The sequence below is a fragment of the Palaemon carinicauda genome, chromosome 12, assembly GCF_036898095.1.
Source record: "Palaemon carinicauda isolate YSFRI2023 chromosome 12, ASM3689809v2, whole genome shotgun sequence".
Classification (NCBI taxonomy): Eukaryota; Metazoa; Arthropoda; class Malacostraca; order Decapoda; family Palaemonidae; genus Palaemon; species Palaemon carinicauda.
Window position 1 is genome coordinate 100,918,474 of NC_090736.1, and position 15,920 is coordinate 100,934,393.

Genomic DNA, 15,920 nt, shown 5'->3' on the forward strand with positions numbered 1-15,920 from the left:
TACAACAACATCCTTACCATGCTCATCACCAGTAACCGAAACGCTGACAAAGCAGAATGGTTTGAAACCATCAACACCACCAGCTGACTCAGCATTTATATCACAACAAGAGAAATTAAATTTCTCTACTTTCCTCTTTCTTTCATTCTTCCTAGAGTGTTTGGGACATCTAGCTTTCACATGACCGACCTCACCAAACGAATAACAAGTTACACTTGAACTAGCACCAGAGCCAAGAGCTTTAACATAATTTATAAGGACTTGTTGGTGGTGAGTTTTGAGGTGACTTACTTGGTGTCTTCCTGGATTGGTTACCTGAATTGCGGGGTCTTAATAACCTAAAATTTTCAGCAAGTACAGTTGCTCTTTGAAGAGTAGTTACTTCTTTCTCAAATAAATACCTATGCGGATCTATGGGTATACCTCTTATATATTGTTCTACTAATATTAGTTCTCTATATTCATCCATGCTGGAAACACCAGCAGACTATAACCATTTATCATGCGTATGCACAATATTATGGGAATATTCAACATACAACTGGTTGTCAAATTTACAATATTTATGGAACTTTAAGCAGTAATATTCCCGGGGTGAGTTCGTACACACACAAGATAGATTCTTTAATGAAATAATAATCTTTACCTTCTTCTAACGTCAAAGCAGGAAAGGCAGACCGACCTTTACCCTTTAAAGCAGGTTGAATAAGAATTGTCCATATTACCTTAGGTAACCCTAAACTACCAGCCAACTTCTGAAATAAAAGCAAAAATTCATCAGGTGAGTTTTCGTCAAATGAAGGAATCATCTTTGAACACTTAATTACATAAGTGTTACTATCTTCTAACAGAGATACACCACCAGTTTCGCGTTTAATTTTAAGTTGTTCTAACTTAAATTTATATTCACGCTCTTCACGTTCTAACCACTCTTTTCGGTCTCGTTCTTCACGTTCTGATCTCTCTTTCCTATCTTTCTCTTTTTCTCTCTCGGCATACTGCAACTCTAACCTCTTTACCTCTAACACCAAACTCCTTTCATCACAAAGATCAAACGCTTCTTATGTCAATATATCACTATCAACCAATTTATTTATTACAAAATGCTTGACTTGTGATTTACGCCACATTTTCTTGAAATCTCGAACAAATTCATATTTACACGCAATAGATAACCAGTCCTCTTTACATATCATATGCAAATGCAAATAACCAACAGAGGATTGACTAACAAATTCATTCAAATCAAAGAGCTCCATAATTACAATAAACGTTACTACTCAAAACAAAATTTAAATATTAAACTTTACACTTCACTTAACCTTAAAGTATTTTGGCCGCAAAAAAAATCAATAATACAGAACACCTGTTAATAGTCAACTAAAATGAAAACAATTACGTTTCACACAACTTCGCTCGAATAATACATTTAAAAAAATACGCATATATTCAATAATAGAGGCAATTAGGAAAATTGCTGTACATACACAATGTGTAGAATATCCTGGCAAGGTCGCCATTTGTTATGATTCATATTTATGCTTTTAGAATTCATGTAGCACTTTATAGATCGTAACTATATTCTTAGTTATATTTAAGTTAGTGCTAATTTACCAGGTTCAGTTTTAAAGTTATAATTTAATAGGGAAAATAGATAAAAAATAACTTTTTTACCAATTCTAATTACAAAAGATATTCTGCACGTATGTACATAAATATAAAGAAATAATGCTAAATAAATTTATATATTTGTCTTGAATAAATCTATTGATGAACAATGATATCTTACCGAATACAAATAAACACTTTTATATCCAAGTAATAATTCAATAACCGTTAATCACCAAATCCAGGAAGCACAATGGATAAAAAAACTTTATTGTCAAAGTAAACCATATTTGGTCATCCAAGGACCATGAAACAAACAAGCAATACTTAAATTATAAATAATTAGTCACACCATATAGTGACTGAAAACGCTCATACATATTTAAGGGTACTCACTCCATCTAGTGACTGAAAAGAAAATTAAATACAAAATATTAAAGAAATATACAACAGGTGTCATAATAATAATAATAATAATAATAATAATAATAATATTAAAATAATACTAATAATAATTCTTATAATTATAGTTATAATGCAGTAGTAATCATAACTGTAATTATGATTATTATTATAATTGTAATCCTAATTCTGATTATAAATATAAAAATTATAATTATAAGTATGATTATAATTATAATTATATACAAATATAAATAATAATAATAATAATAATAATTATTATTATTATTATTATTATTATAGTTATAATTTAAATTTTAATTTAATTTTAATCTTAATTTTAATTTAGATTTTAATTTTGATTTTGATTATAATTATGATTACGATTATGATTGTGATTATGATTATTATTGTGATTATAGTTATAATAGTAATAATAATAATAATAATATAGTTTTCATTTGAAGGGTTGGTTCTAGATTTAAAACAACACTAATATCCCTATCAAATCCATTTTGAAACTACAAATTGTTGATGTAATTCCATCGCAGAGAACTTCCACTACCATTTCCATTTTAAGAGTTTAAAAAAGAAATCATCAGTAGTGCTTCCAAATCATTATTTAAGAATAATAGAAATAATAATAATAATAATAATAATAATAATAATAATAATAATAATAATAATAATATTAGTAATGATAATAATAATTTCTGAATTTAGTTGCTCTCTCTTATATTTTTAAAACAGGTCGTCTTAGTTGAAAGCATCCAATGAAGAGCAATTGCACTGAATCCTCCCAGGTAAATGTGAGATTGATGACATCGTTTGAAAATAGATTGTTTGGAAACCATTCAAAGAGGAATGTATAGTCAAGATTTTCCTTAAGAAATGAGATGTTCTGGAAACCCTTCCCGAAAACGGTAGAGTTGAAAACATCTTGGAAAACATGCCGCAGGAAATGGTTCTCTTTGCGTTCAACACTGGTTTCTATCAGACAACTCCACCTTATTCTGTTTTGCATTACTTAATTTATATACTTTGTCTTATCTTTCACTTGTTATATTTCCCTCTGGACCATGGCCTTCACAATCTCCCCCTTCTATGTTCTTAAATCTTTACCAAACTTATCCTTTTCTTTTCATATAACATTGGCAATTCACTGTAGTAGTCTTCCTTGAACTCTTGAAGATAATTTCACTACTTTTAACATTCTTTGAATGAAATTATACCTTATTCTCTCTCTTTTCGTGACATTCATCTCCTTGTCCATATTTTATTCGACCATATCCATAACCTTTTTCACGAGGGGTAGAAAAAACTTCTGTATCAGTAATATATTGTAAAGTGTATCATCACTGACTCGTGAACTCGTCACTTTCGCTGTTTTGTCTATGTCTCATATTCGAAAAATTATTCTGAAAAGTAAACTAAACTAACACTAACAACAACCAATAATAATAATAATAATAATAATAATAATAATAATATTGTATATATTATCCTTTGTGTCTTCACTCTCCCCTCGCACTGACAGCAACTTGTAATAACACGTTTGCCTACTGCTAACAGAACCAGTTGCTGGCTGGACAAGAAATAGCATGTTGTATTTTGTGACCTTACCGTGCCTTTGTGTGTATATATACTTGATGTCCTGTAATAAAGTTACTTAATTGCTTTCATCTTACTTTGAGTCACAACCTACTCTTGGCACGTCACATTGGTGACCCCGGAATTCAACTTGCTCCTCCAGCCTTCCCCCCCCCCCCCTCACAGGTACTGTAGCGGATTCCCTGGAAGTTGGTGCCGCCCCATTCAAACTTTCGTCTTTCGCTAGAGGAGAGACGTTTTCTTGGTTTCAGAGCGTAGAAGTCCAGTTCCGCATCAAGGGTGTGACTTGCTCAAACACCAAAGAAGATTATGTTCTCGCGGCGATACCCGAGGACACCTTCCCAGAAATCTCTGACTGGCTTTGTGAACAAGGAGACACCCCAATAGCGTATGGCGCCCTCAAAACATACCTCCTGCAGCAGTACTCACTGTCGCCAGCCTCCCGTATAGCAAAGCTTTTTCAGCTCTCTCAACAACTGTTGGGGGACAAAGGCCTTCGCTTACCATGAGGGAAATGACCAGTATCGCTCGCCTGCAACCTGCTGCAGACAGCTCTCCTCGTGAGGTGAACCTACTTCGTGCCCTTTGGGCACGCCGTTTACCCAAACCTGTACGCGCTGCCATACCCAATGTTGATAGTTTACCCATAAAGGACTTGATGACCAAAGCCAACGCCTTTATTGACAGCCACTTCACGACCTTAGAGACTTCCATCAACGCCTCCTTTCCCGACAAAGAGGACACCTACTCAACGTCAACCGATGCTGACGTGAATCCCGTAGGACACACATGCCTACCCCGTGACGTGCCGGAGCGGCGAGAAAGCCACCCATCACCCACTACTCGCTCGCACCACAACCAACGACTTCTTCAGCCACTTATTGCCGCCCATCGGCCACAATTTTTCTATTACCGCTCCAGATTTGGGGCTGCCGCGTAGAAATGTGGCAAGGATTGTCAGTTGCCAAAAATCGTGTACTGTAGGCCATCACTTGTGGCGTTGGTCTCCCGTGTTTCTAATCTTTTCTTTTTACACGATGCAGTAACGGGCATGCAATTTCGTTAGACACGGGTGCTTGTCATTCTCTTTTGCCAAATAAACTCTTCAGGACACAATGTAGTCTGTCTAAGTCTGCCAATGTCCGCCTGGTACCTGCCAACAGATCTGTGATACCCACCTATGGTTATGAGAACCTCACATTATCGTTTTGAAACGGCAAACTTAATTGTAAGTTTGTCATTGCTGACGTCACGTTGCCAATCCTCGGTGCGGATTTCCTCTCTCATTTCAACCTTCTGGTTGATGTCGCCCACCGACGATTGGTCAACGCAGTCTCATACTCGTCGACACCTATTCAACCCACCCCCTCCAACCCCGCTCTCCACATCAGCATACCCACAGATGCCTACGCCCACCTCCTCACGTCATACCCAGAAGTTTTCCGTCCAGAACTCCGACAAATGCCCACGTATCCATCCAAACATGGTATTTATCACCATATCAAGACGACGGGACACCTAGTCTTTGCCAAATTCAGACGTCTGGCACCGGATCGATTGGCAGCCACCAAACATACGTTGGCCGAAATTGAAGAAATGGGCCTTTGCCAAAAGGCCTCCAGCTCATGGTCGTCACCCTTACACATCATCCTGAAGAAAGACGGCTCCATCAGTCGATGTGGGAATTACAGGCGCCTGAACATGCAAACAAAACCGGATCACTACCCCCTCTCACACATCGCCGTCACGACCTACTTGCCCAAAGCGAAGATTTTGTCAACGCTCTACCTCCTGAAGTTGTATTATCAAGTGCCTATGAACCCAGAAGATATACCCAAGACCGCCATCACAACTCCCTTTGGTACATACACCTTCAATTACTTCTGTTTTGGCCTTCATAATGCTGGGGTTACTTTTCAACGTCTCATTGATGGCATCTTAGGGGACCTCTCCTTCTGTGTATGTTACGTGGACGACGTACTTGTGTTCTCTTCTCAGAAGAGGAACACCTCCATCGCCTGCGCATCATGCTTGACCGCCTGCTAAAAAATGGCCTTGTAGTCCGGTACGACAAGTGTACCTTTGGTGCCAACAAAGTGTCGTTCTTAGGGCACCGCATCACTCCTGAAGGAGCCCATCCCCTCCCTAAGCAGGTAGCAGCCGTTCAGAACTTCTTCACGCCCTTGATCGTCAAAGCACTGAAGGAATTCTTGGGCATAATCAACTATTTTCACTGTTGTCCGTCAACCATTGCCGCCACTTAGGCTCCCCTCTGAGCCTCCCTCAATGGCAATCCAAAAGACCAGAAGTGGGGTCCCCTTCAAGAAGCGGCCTATCAACCGTGGCTGCTGTCACTTTCCCCGTTTTGGCGGGAGGTCAAAAGAACAACCTCCACACACTTGATCACACTAAACAGACAATAGTCTCCGCAACACAAACTTTCCCCCTATGTTATCATAAACTGGACTCTTAGAGGAAAAGGTCATAAAAATAAACCATAACCTTAATACTATATTTCTTACAAACTAAAATAAATCAAACCAATTCACACTTACACTATTTCTTACAAACTAAACCTAATCATAAACTTGGAGACTAAACATACAATAAACTAACACCATTCAAATAAAAAAACTAACAAAACTTCAAATTAACCGCACTCCACCAATACCAAAAAATAAATATATGTGTATATATAATATGGGACACCAACACCCTCGTCCACACAAAGTCAAACTGTCTTTTACGGCACACTACCATAGCTTTGTGGTCAACAATCCACCTTGTGGCAATTTACCACAACGACCCCTGATTGGGGTCGTAGTAATCATCGTCATCATCCTCATCATCATCATCAATCGAAATCTTAATAAACAGGCCAGGTCATCAACGGTTGAGCAATCCAAAAGAGCAGTCTAAATACAATCGTAATACAGGCCAGGTCATCAACTAAAGATCAGCATTCAAACAAAATAATTCTCCAAAGGAGGAATTATGGCTGTTGAAATATATAATCACTTCCACAATGGTAAAAAATAATAAAAATAATTCAACATTCAAAGGACACACAACTGCCTCTAGCCACAGTCAAATCAAAATAAGCATTTGCTCCGAAACATTTACTACTTTCCTAACCTAGCTAAAAGGTAAACAAACAGTCAATTATTCCAATAGTCTTTCTCACAACAAACAATTGATACACTCTCTCCCTCTCTCTCTCTCTCTCTCTCTCTCTCTCTCTCTCTCTCTCTCTCTCTCTCTCTCTCTCTCTCTCTCTCTCTATTTGGTAAAAAGAAAAAAGAAAATCAAATAAAAATTAATCCTCCACATTCCTCCCCCCTTACTTTGCAAAATCCTTCTACATTTTCACACAACCACTTACATTATTTTTTTTTCATTACCCTGTCGCAGTCGGGAACAGGACCTCTACTCCGAGTAACTGGGCTTTCATACACTCTCTCATTCACTTCTTCATTATCACAATCATTCGCTACATTAACACTATTCCTATCTAAATCCCTATCATCTAATATATCATGTACAATCCCATCCAGCTTGTTCTCATCTGGCCATAAAATTACACTCATTTCTATCAACAGCTCATCCATTTCATTAAAAACATCCTCAACTTTAGCAAAAGATTCATTCATACTACTTATCATTCTCCTATCTCTCACTCTTGCGTTATTCATTCTTTCTTTTACATCATCTAACGAAAATCCACACACACTATAATTATCATTCATACTCGGCCACGTTTCATCTGTGTTAATACATTTATCTCCCACACTTACTTTCACATTTATACCCTTGTCATGCTTATTTCTAGTCTCACTTTTACTCATAAAATTTCCCCTTCTTTCATCCTTACTTAAACTTCGCATATTCTTCCTTTTCATATATTATACTAACACCAACTGTTTACCTTCTAGACCTAATTCCTCATACATACTAGGTTCACAATGTTCCTTTTCAACCATTTACTCATCCCATTCTCATGGATATACTCAGGTACCTCCTTCCACTTACGCAACTGGTTGCGATGTGCCCTAACTCTTTCCACACTACCATCCACACACAACTTACCCAAAACATAATCCACTCGAACCAACTTCTAACACCTCATATGAACCTTCAAACTTATCATGCACCTTATATACATTCATCCTACCGTTTTCAATTAATTCTTTCATCACTCTCTCACCAACTTTGAAGCTTTCAAACCTCTCATTTGCTTTCCTCCACACATCTCTATCATCCTCCAACACACCCAACCTCGGTCTTACTATCTTTTCAAAATTTAACACAAAATTACATGAGGACATACCCGTACTCTTATAAACTGTTGCATTATACGTCCACAATGCTTTACCAACATACAAATCCCAATCATTATCACATATACTCATCATTCGCAAAATTTCAGTTAATGTTCTTATAGTCCTTTTAGCCAACCCATTCGCACTTGGGATATATGGAGTCGAATACACATGTTCAATACCCCATTCTCTTAACTTTTGCTAAAACTTCCATCCAGCAAACTCAGGGTCATTATCTCATAGCATTCTTGCAGGCTTACAGACACACATCGACAACATCACTTGGCCAACCATTCTTGCAACAGTCTCACTCTGTTTATCCTTGATGGGTAATGCATACGTAAATTTACTCATGTGATCAACCATAACAATCATTCCCACATGTCTTCTCGCAGTTGCAGGAACGAGATGCAATCAATCACAAACATTTAAAATGGCTCTTTCATACGTAATCTCAAAACAGGCGGATTAGCATGCACTCTCTGATACTTCCCTTTTTGGCAATCTTCACACGTAGTTGCTACATCCTTACATATCTGACTCAACCTAGGCGTAAACAATCTCTCACGCATGCATTCCCACAACTTATTCTTACCCATATGCCCATGTCTGTCATGCACTAACATACACATACTTACAGCTGCATGCATCGTAAACACAGGAACATATATATCTTCACCCATTCCTTTATGTAGAAAATAAACAATATTCTTACACACAATAAGTCTCTTACTAACTTTCCTATAAACCTCTAAATCAGAGGGCCATTCTTCTACCTCAATACTATTTAACATACATTCACGTAACCTTTTAATTTCCACACATTCATCTTGCATTTCTTCCACCTCCTCTTTACTCAGTAGATCATCCTCACTCCTCGTAATATCAACCATGCCAACAAAATTCGCCATAAATACACTATTATCTTCTATCACAACTACTTCACATCCATTCTTCAGAAGCAAACCACTACCAATATCAACTGATAGATCATGCAATCTTAAAAAATCAATTCCTATAAAAAAACAACTAGGCATCTCATTCTCTCCCATTACAATGAAATTATGTTCCACCTCCATACTTCCCAGTTTTACTCTCAAATGCACTTCTTCCCAAACTGGCAAACTTCCTTTTCCTATCCCATTAATTCTCACACTCGTACATTGCCTTTTCACCTCCTAATTGTACTGCTCTATTTCCTTGATAACAGACATATTCACTAATGACACTTGTGCGCCTGTATCAATTAAACTACAGTATTCATTCTCATTTATACCCACATACGTCATCATTCTTCCTTTTACGCCATGCATAAAAATGTTTACTCTCCTATCAATAGGGTCATTCTTGTCACACCTATGTTCATCTTCGCTATCTTCCATGCACATACCACTCTGATTCAAGTCACTCGGGCAATCTTCCTTCTCACTCAACAACTTGCAACATCTTTCATTATATTGTAACCTCAATATATACTCCCTTTCAGTCTCCTTATTTGCCCGTTATTGCATCGGACGATTACACCTAAAATACAAATAAACAGTGACGCCATAAAACATACTTACTACCAACAATACTTTTGATAACAATTCACCCTCAAGCACACTATCCTCCTCCTTATATGCCATTTCTTTCGATACTTCATTCCTAACACTCATTTTAAGCTTATCTACACTAGCAGGTATATCCCTATTCAAACCCTTCAATTTAAACTTATTCAACCCACTCAAAATACATAAACACCCTGTTATCCCCTTCAAAACTTTATACCACCACTAAATCTTCCGGCAACCTTTCAAAATTACTATCATTCTTGCTACTATATTCTATCTTACCATGCATTCTTGACATCACATCTGCTATCACGTTCTTACTCCCAGGTACATATTCTAGCTTAAAGTCAAATTCATTCAAATCCTCTATTGTCCTCACAACCTTAGCATTCACAGACTCTTTCCTAATCATGTACACTAGGGGCTGATGGTCAGTGCACACAATAAATTTCACACCATACAAAAATACCTTCAACGCTTTCAAGCAAAACCTTATCGCTGCCAACTCCCTTTCAATCGTGGAATACTTTCGCTCAGCCTTATTAAATGCTTTACTTACATACGCTATCACTCTCAACTGTTAATCTCCATTTATTCTTTGCATTTGAACCAAGCAACCCACTATACTAATTCCACTAGCTTCCGTGTATAACCATTTCATACTCGCTTGCTCACTATAGTCGGGAAAGGACAAAGTGACGTCTCTCGCGGCCCCCTCTTTCAACTTTTCAAATGCTTCTATCATACGCTCATCCCATTTCAGTGTCGTACCATTTTTCTTACCTGTCCACTCATTCAATCTCTGACATACTTCCGACCAAATTCAATTAACCCAAGGAAACTTCTCAACTCATGCACTTTACGAGGACGTGGAAATTCTCTCACCTTATTCACAAACTTATCACTTTCCCTTATACCCAATTCACTCACCACATGCCCAAGAAATTCCACCTTCCCGGCCAACCATGTACACTTTTCAACCTTAACTTTCACACTAACTTCTATCAAACGTTCTAATACTGCTTCAAGCAACTGCATATGTTCCTTAGACAGTCTCACTCGCAATCAAAATATCACCTATAAAAGCAGTCACCTTCTGTCGATCAAACCCGGCTAAAACAACATTCATCGCCCTCTGGAAGGCAGCAGGCGCATTAGCAAGGCCAAAACTTAATATTCTAAACTGATAGTGACAATTACTTCTTGAAAATGCCGTAATGGGCCTGCTACCCTCTGCCAGAGGCATCTGGTAATAGCCCTAACTAAATATAACTTTGTAAAAACTTTCATACCATGCATTTTATACACACAGTCAGACACTACATTCATCGGGAAACGTTCTTTAACAGTTACTTCATTCACCTTCCTATAATCAATACACATACGTAAACTTCCTTCCGGCTTTCTTACAGGAACAATGGGGCTATTCCAGGCACTCTCACTCCTTTCTATTACACCCATTTGCTCTAACTCGTGGCACTGCTTTTCTATTTCTCTGGCAATCGGCGGAGAAAAATGTCGGGGACGCTGATATATGGGGCTATCATTACTAAGAACTATCTTAAATTCAGGCAGCTTTGACCCCCCACAATCCTCGTCACCATGACTCAAAACTCTCCATCTATCCCATAACATCCTATACAATTGTTCCCTTTCACCCTCACTTATATTCTCATCTAAATTAATTCTTTCTTTCAAACTTTCACAGCCCCAATCGTCATCCTGCTTTATATTACCTGTCATAACATGTCTCAATTGAACATACCTTTCATCCTCTACATTGACCAACATAAACATACATCCCATGCAATCACCCTCATGTATACCCTGTATTCCCTTTCTCCGTACAGTTGGCAACAGGCTCACATACACCTTCGGCTCCTGCAAATTCAAAATACCATCATACACATGCACACTTATTTTTACTAAATTACTTGCTTCCGAACCTTCCATTACATATTCACAATTGTCACCATTGGCAATTCCCAATCTATTCGGCCATGCAACTTTTATACTGACAACCTCACTCATATTTCTTGACAATTTAACACCTTCTTTTGCTATTAACGGCACACCTTTCGATACCTTCGTACATACACTACCATCTTCATTCAAATAAAATTCCCCACAAAATTTACCCTTAACTTTAATCTATATCATATTTACACTAGGATGTACAATCATACCACATTTTTTCAAGAAGTTATAACCCAACAACACATCATATTTGTCATTTACTCCTTCAACCACATAAAAATCATTATCTTCCATCATCAGCCCTCCAATCATAACATTTTCCCGTAACTTTTCATGCACAGACATACTTAAATTACCGATACCTTTCACTTCACCTTTACATCCCTTAAATTCACAAACATCCCTTACCTTATCGTACGCATTCCTAGACATTAAATTGACACCACAACCAGTATCAATCAGACCAACTAACTCTATTCCATTAAAATTTACTTTTGCACTCATGCAGTCATAAGCTTTTTCACCCATCACGTCTTCATGCAGTAAACCTTCACGAACATGCATCACATTCACTCCGCACACACTCGAAGACTCACCGAGCTGAACCCTCTTACACTCTAGTTTCCAAAACATCCTGGCTGACTTAATCCCTCCTTCCTACATACTCTAGCTACATGCCCATGTACATCACATTCAGTACACTTAATCCGCGGCTCCTTGCACATTCTAGCATAATTAACATCCTTACCACAATTACCACAAATCACATTCATATGATTACTACGACATCTACTCGCTATGTACCCAGTCATACCACACCGATAACATTTTACCCCTTTCTCTTTCTTGCACTCGCTAATTCTATGCCCTACCTCACCACATCCAAAATAAGTGCCCAGAGCCCATCTACATTCATTCTTCTTATGCCCTACTTTCCCACACCTATAACAGTTCTCTTCACGGACACAACTACCTGAACTACCTCGCTGCGCACTAATTCACTGATTCACTGCCTAAACCCTCCATTTGTCCTTACAAGTATTCCCACATCACTCGCCCTAACACTCCTATCTACACTACATTATCAGCTACCCTCATCGGTCATCTCATAACAGCATCTCTAAAACTAACATATTCTGGGATTTTTTCCTCCATTACAGTTCTTACACTCACATATTTACTTGCTTTCATACACCTATCCAACTCGTAATCATCAAATATCTCTAAAATATTATCCCATGTCAGTCTTTCTTTCGTCCACCTCATTTTCTCCTCCCGTCTCAAATTAATAAATGCACACACATTTTTCAGGCGCTGTCGCCAAAAAATTCCCCATTAACTCCTTATTCTTATTTATACCTTCATCTCCATACTTCTTCCTTGCTAATATTTGTAACTGACATACATACATAGAAATAGCTTCACCCACATTCATTTGAGCCTCATCAAAATAATTTTTACGCCTATACTTAACACTCCCTTTCGTGTGTTTTACCTGTTCAATTATCCTACCTTTCACACTATCATATTCAACCTCCCCCACACTCATTATCACGCCATACATCGTCAACAAATACCCAATCAAATATTCTCCTAACTCCCTTACGCACTCTCTCTTACCATCACCATACTAATCCTGACAATACCTCTCGTACTCCTTGAAAAACTCTAATACATCCCTACTCCTATACTCATTGAACCTTTCACACCGAGGTACCTCTCTCATAAACACAGTCTTACACACATCACGTTCATTCTCACTGCTATCATCACTGCTACCTTCCTTCTTGTTTCCTATGTCCTCGCTAGAATATAAGGAATCTTATTCCATACTCATACTCCTATCCTTCATTATACTCTTCCTAGCCCTTTTATTACTCACCATTTTCACCCATTCACAATCATGCTCGCTCTCATCGTGACACTTTTTCTTCTCTTTCTTCACATCACTTTTACCTTTCTTCTCATTCTTCCTATCACATTTCTGTTCATTCTTACTATGCCTAATTCCTTTATCTTTAATTTCACTATCACTACCTTTCCCATTATCATTTACTTTAGCCTTCTCTTCCACTATCAATCCATTACCTGAAGCAGAAGCCACTCCTCCGACTGCATCTTCATCCATGAACGTTTTCATCATCCCCATTACTTTCCCCATCATAGCTTCCATTTGTTTCTCCATTCGTTCTTCATTCTCTCTCATCCTCATCTCAACACCCTCTTCCACTCTCTCTACAGTTCCCTGAATTTTCATCAGTTTGCTTTGCATTTCCTCAATCTCACAGTTCAAACTCTCATTCTCTACTAGCAACCTCTCTTTCTCAACTATCAACTTCTGATCCCGTTCTTTAACCAACCTCAATTCCTCCCTCAGTAAATTGTTCTACTTCTCCATTGTTGTTTCTTCAGCTTTAAATCTAATTCCTAATCCTATTCGTCCTTCGTCCAAGAGTCCAGCTTCCTATCCCACCTCGGCGGTCCCTGTTCGGGTGCCAAAATAATGTGGCGGGATGTCACAAGAACAACCCCCACACCCTTGATCACACTAAACAGACAATTGTCTCCGTAACAAAAACTTTCCCCTTATGTTATTGTAAACTGGACTCCTAGACATAAAGGACATAAAAACAAACCATAACCTTAATACTATATTTCTTACAAACTAAAATAAATCAAACCAAATTAATCACACTTAAACTATTTCTTACAAACTAAACCTAATCATAAACTTGAAGGCTAAACATACAATAAACTAACACCAAAAACTAACAAAACTTAAAATTAAACGCACACCAACAACACCAAAAATATATATATGTGTATATATGATATGGGACACCAACACTGTCATCCACACAAAGCCAAACTGTCTTTTACGGCACACTACCACAGCTTTGTGGTCAACAATCCACTGTTTTGCAATTGGCCACAACTACCTCCCTGATTGGGGTCATAGTTGTCATCGTCATCATCATCATCATCATCATTATCATCATCATCATAAAAAATCGAAATCTTAATAAACAGGCCAGGTCAACAACGGTTCAGCAATCCAAAAGAGCGGTCTAAATACAATCGTAATACAGGCCAGGTGATCAACTAAAGGATCAGCGTTCAAACAAAATAATTCTCCAAAGGAGGAATTACGGCTGATGAAATATATAATCACTTCCACAAGGGTAAAAAATGATGATAATAATTCAGCATTGTAAGGACACACAACTGCCTCTAGCTGCAGTATACTCAAAATAAGCCTTCGCGCAGATAATTTACTACTGTCCTAACATAGCTGAAAGGTAAACAGTCAGTTATTCCAACAGTTTTTCTCACAAAAAAATCGATACACTAACTACGTCTCTCTCTCTCTCTCTCTCTCTCTCTCTCTCTCTCTCTCTCTCTCTCTCTCTCTCTCTCTCTCTCATGATTTGGCAAAAAAAACAAAAAATAAGAATAAATAAAAATAATCCTCCACACCGTCCCACATGCCCCTCTCCTTCTCTCCACCGATGCCAGTGACATCACTATTGGTGCAGTACTTAACCAGGTAGTCAACGGCTCACCCACCTCATTGGCCTTCTTCAGCAGAAAACTGTCCAAGGCAGAATCGGGTTATTCTTATTGTGATCGTGAATTGGTGGCGGTGCACTTGGCTGTCCGTCACTTTTGCCATTTTTTAGAAGGTACGCCCTTCGTCATTTGCACAGACCACATGCCTCTGATGCAATCCTTCACTCGACAGTCTGATGCCTGGTCCGACTGTCAACGCGACATCTCTCCGCCATGGCTGAATACAATTACGCCCTTCAACACGTCCCTGGGAAAATGAATCCCGTTGCCGATGGCCTGTCAAGAAACACGTTAGCCGCCGTTCAACTGGAATTGGATTACAACGCCTTGGCTGGAGCCCAAAGACAGGATCCAGAGTATCAAGCATGTTGAATATCCTGCACATTCCTCTGTTGGGAAGACGTCCCCCTCGACGACTCCAACACCACCCTCCTCTTTGACATCAGTACTGGTAGACCGCGACCGTGGATTCCTTCTCCCATGCGTCGACAGCTGCTGAAGACAAATTTCATTTGGCACTGCATTACTAAGGATGCCAAGAATTGGGTCTGCACCTGTACTTCTTGCCAAACTTCCAAAGTACATCGACACACGGATTCAGGAGTGGGCACCTTTCCTCAACCTCAGCATCGTTTCGCCCACATTCACGTCGATGTTGTAGGCCCTTTACCCACATCACAAGGGCATTGTTACTTGTTTACCGTCATCAACTGCTCCACTCATTGTCCAGAAGCCATTCCCATGGAAACTGCAACATCCGCCTCATGTACATCTACCTTACTCTCAGGATGGATAGCAAAATTTGGTATCCCTTAGCATATTACTTCTGACAGGGGTACCACTTTCACCTCTCAATTGTGGACATCATTAGTGAATCTCC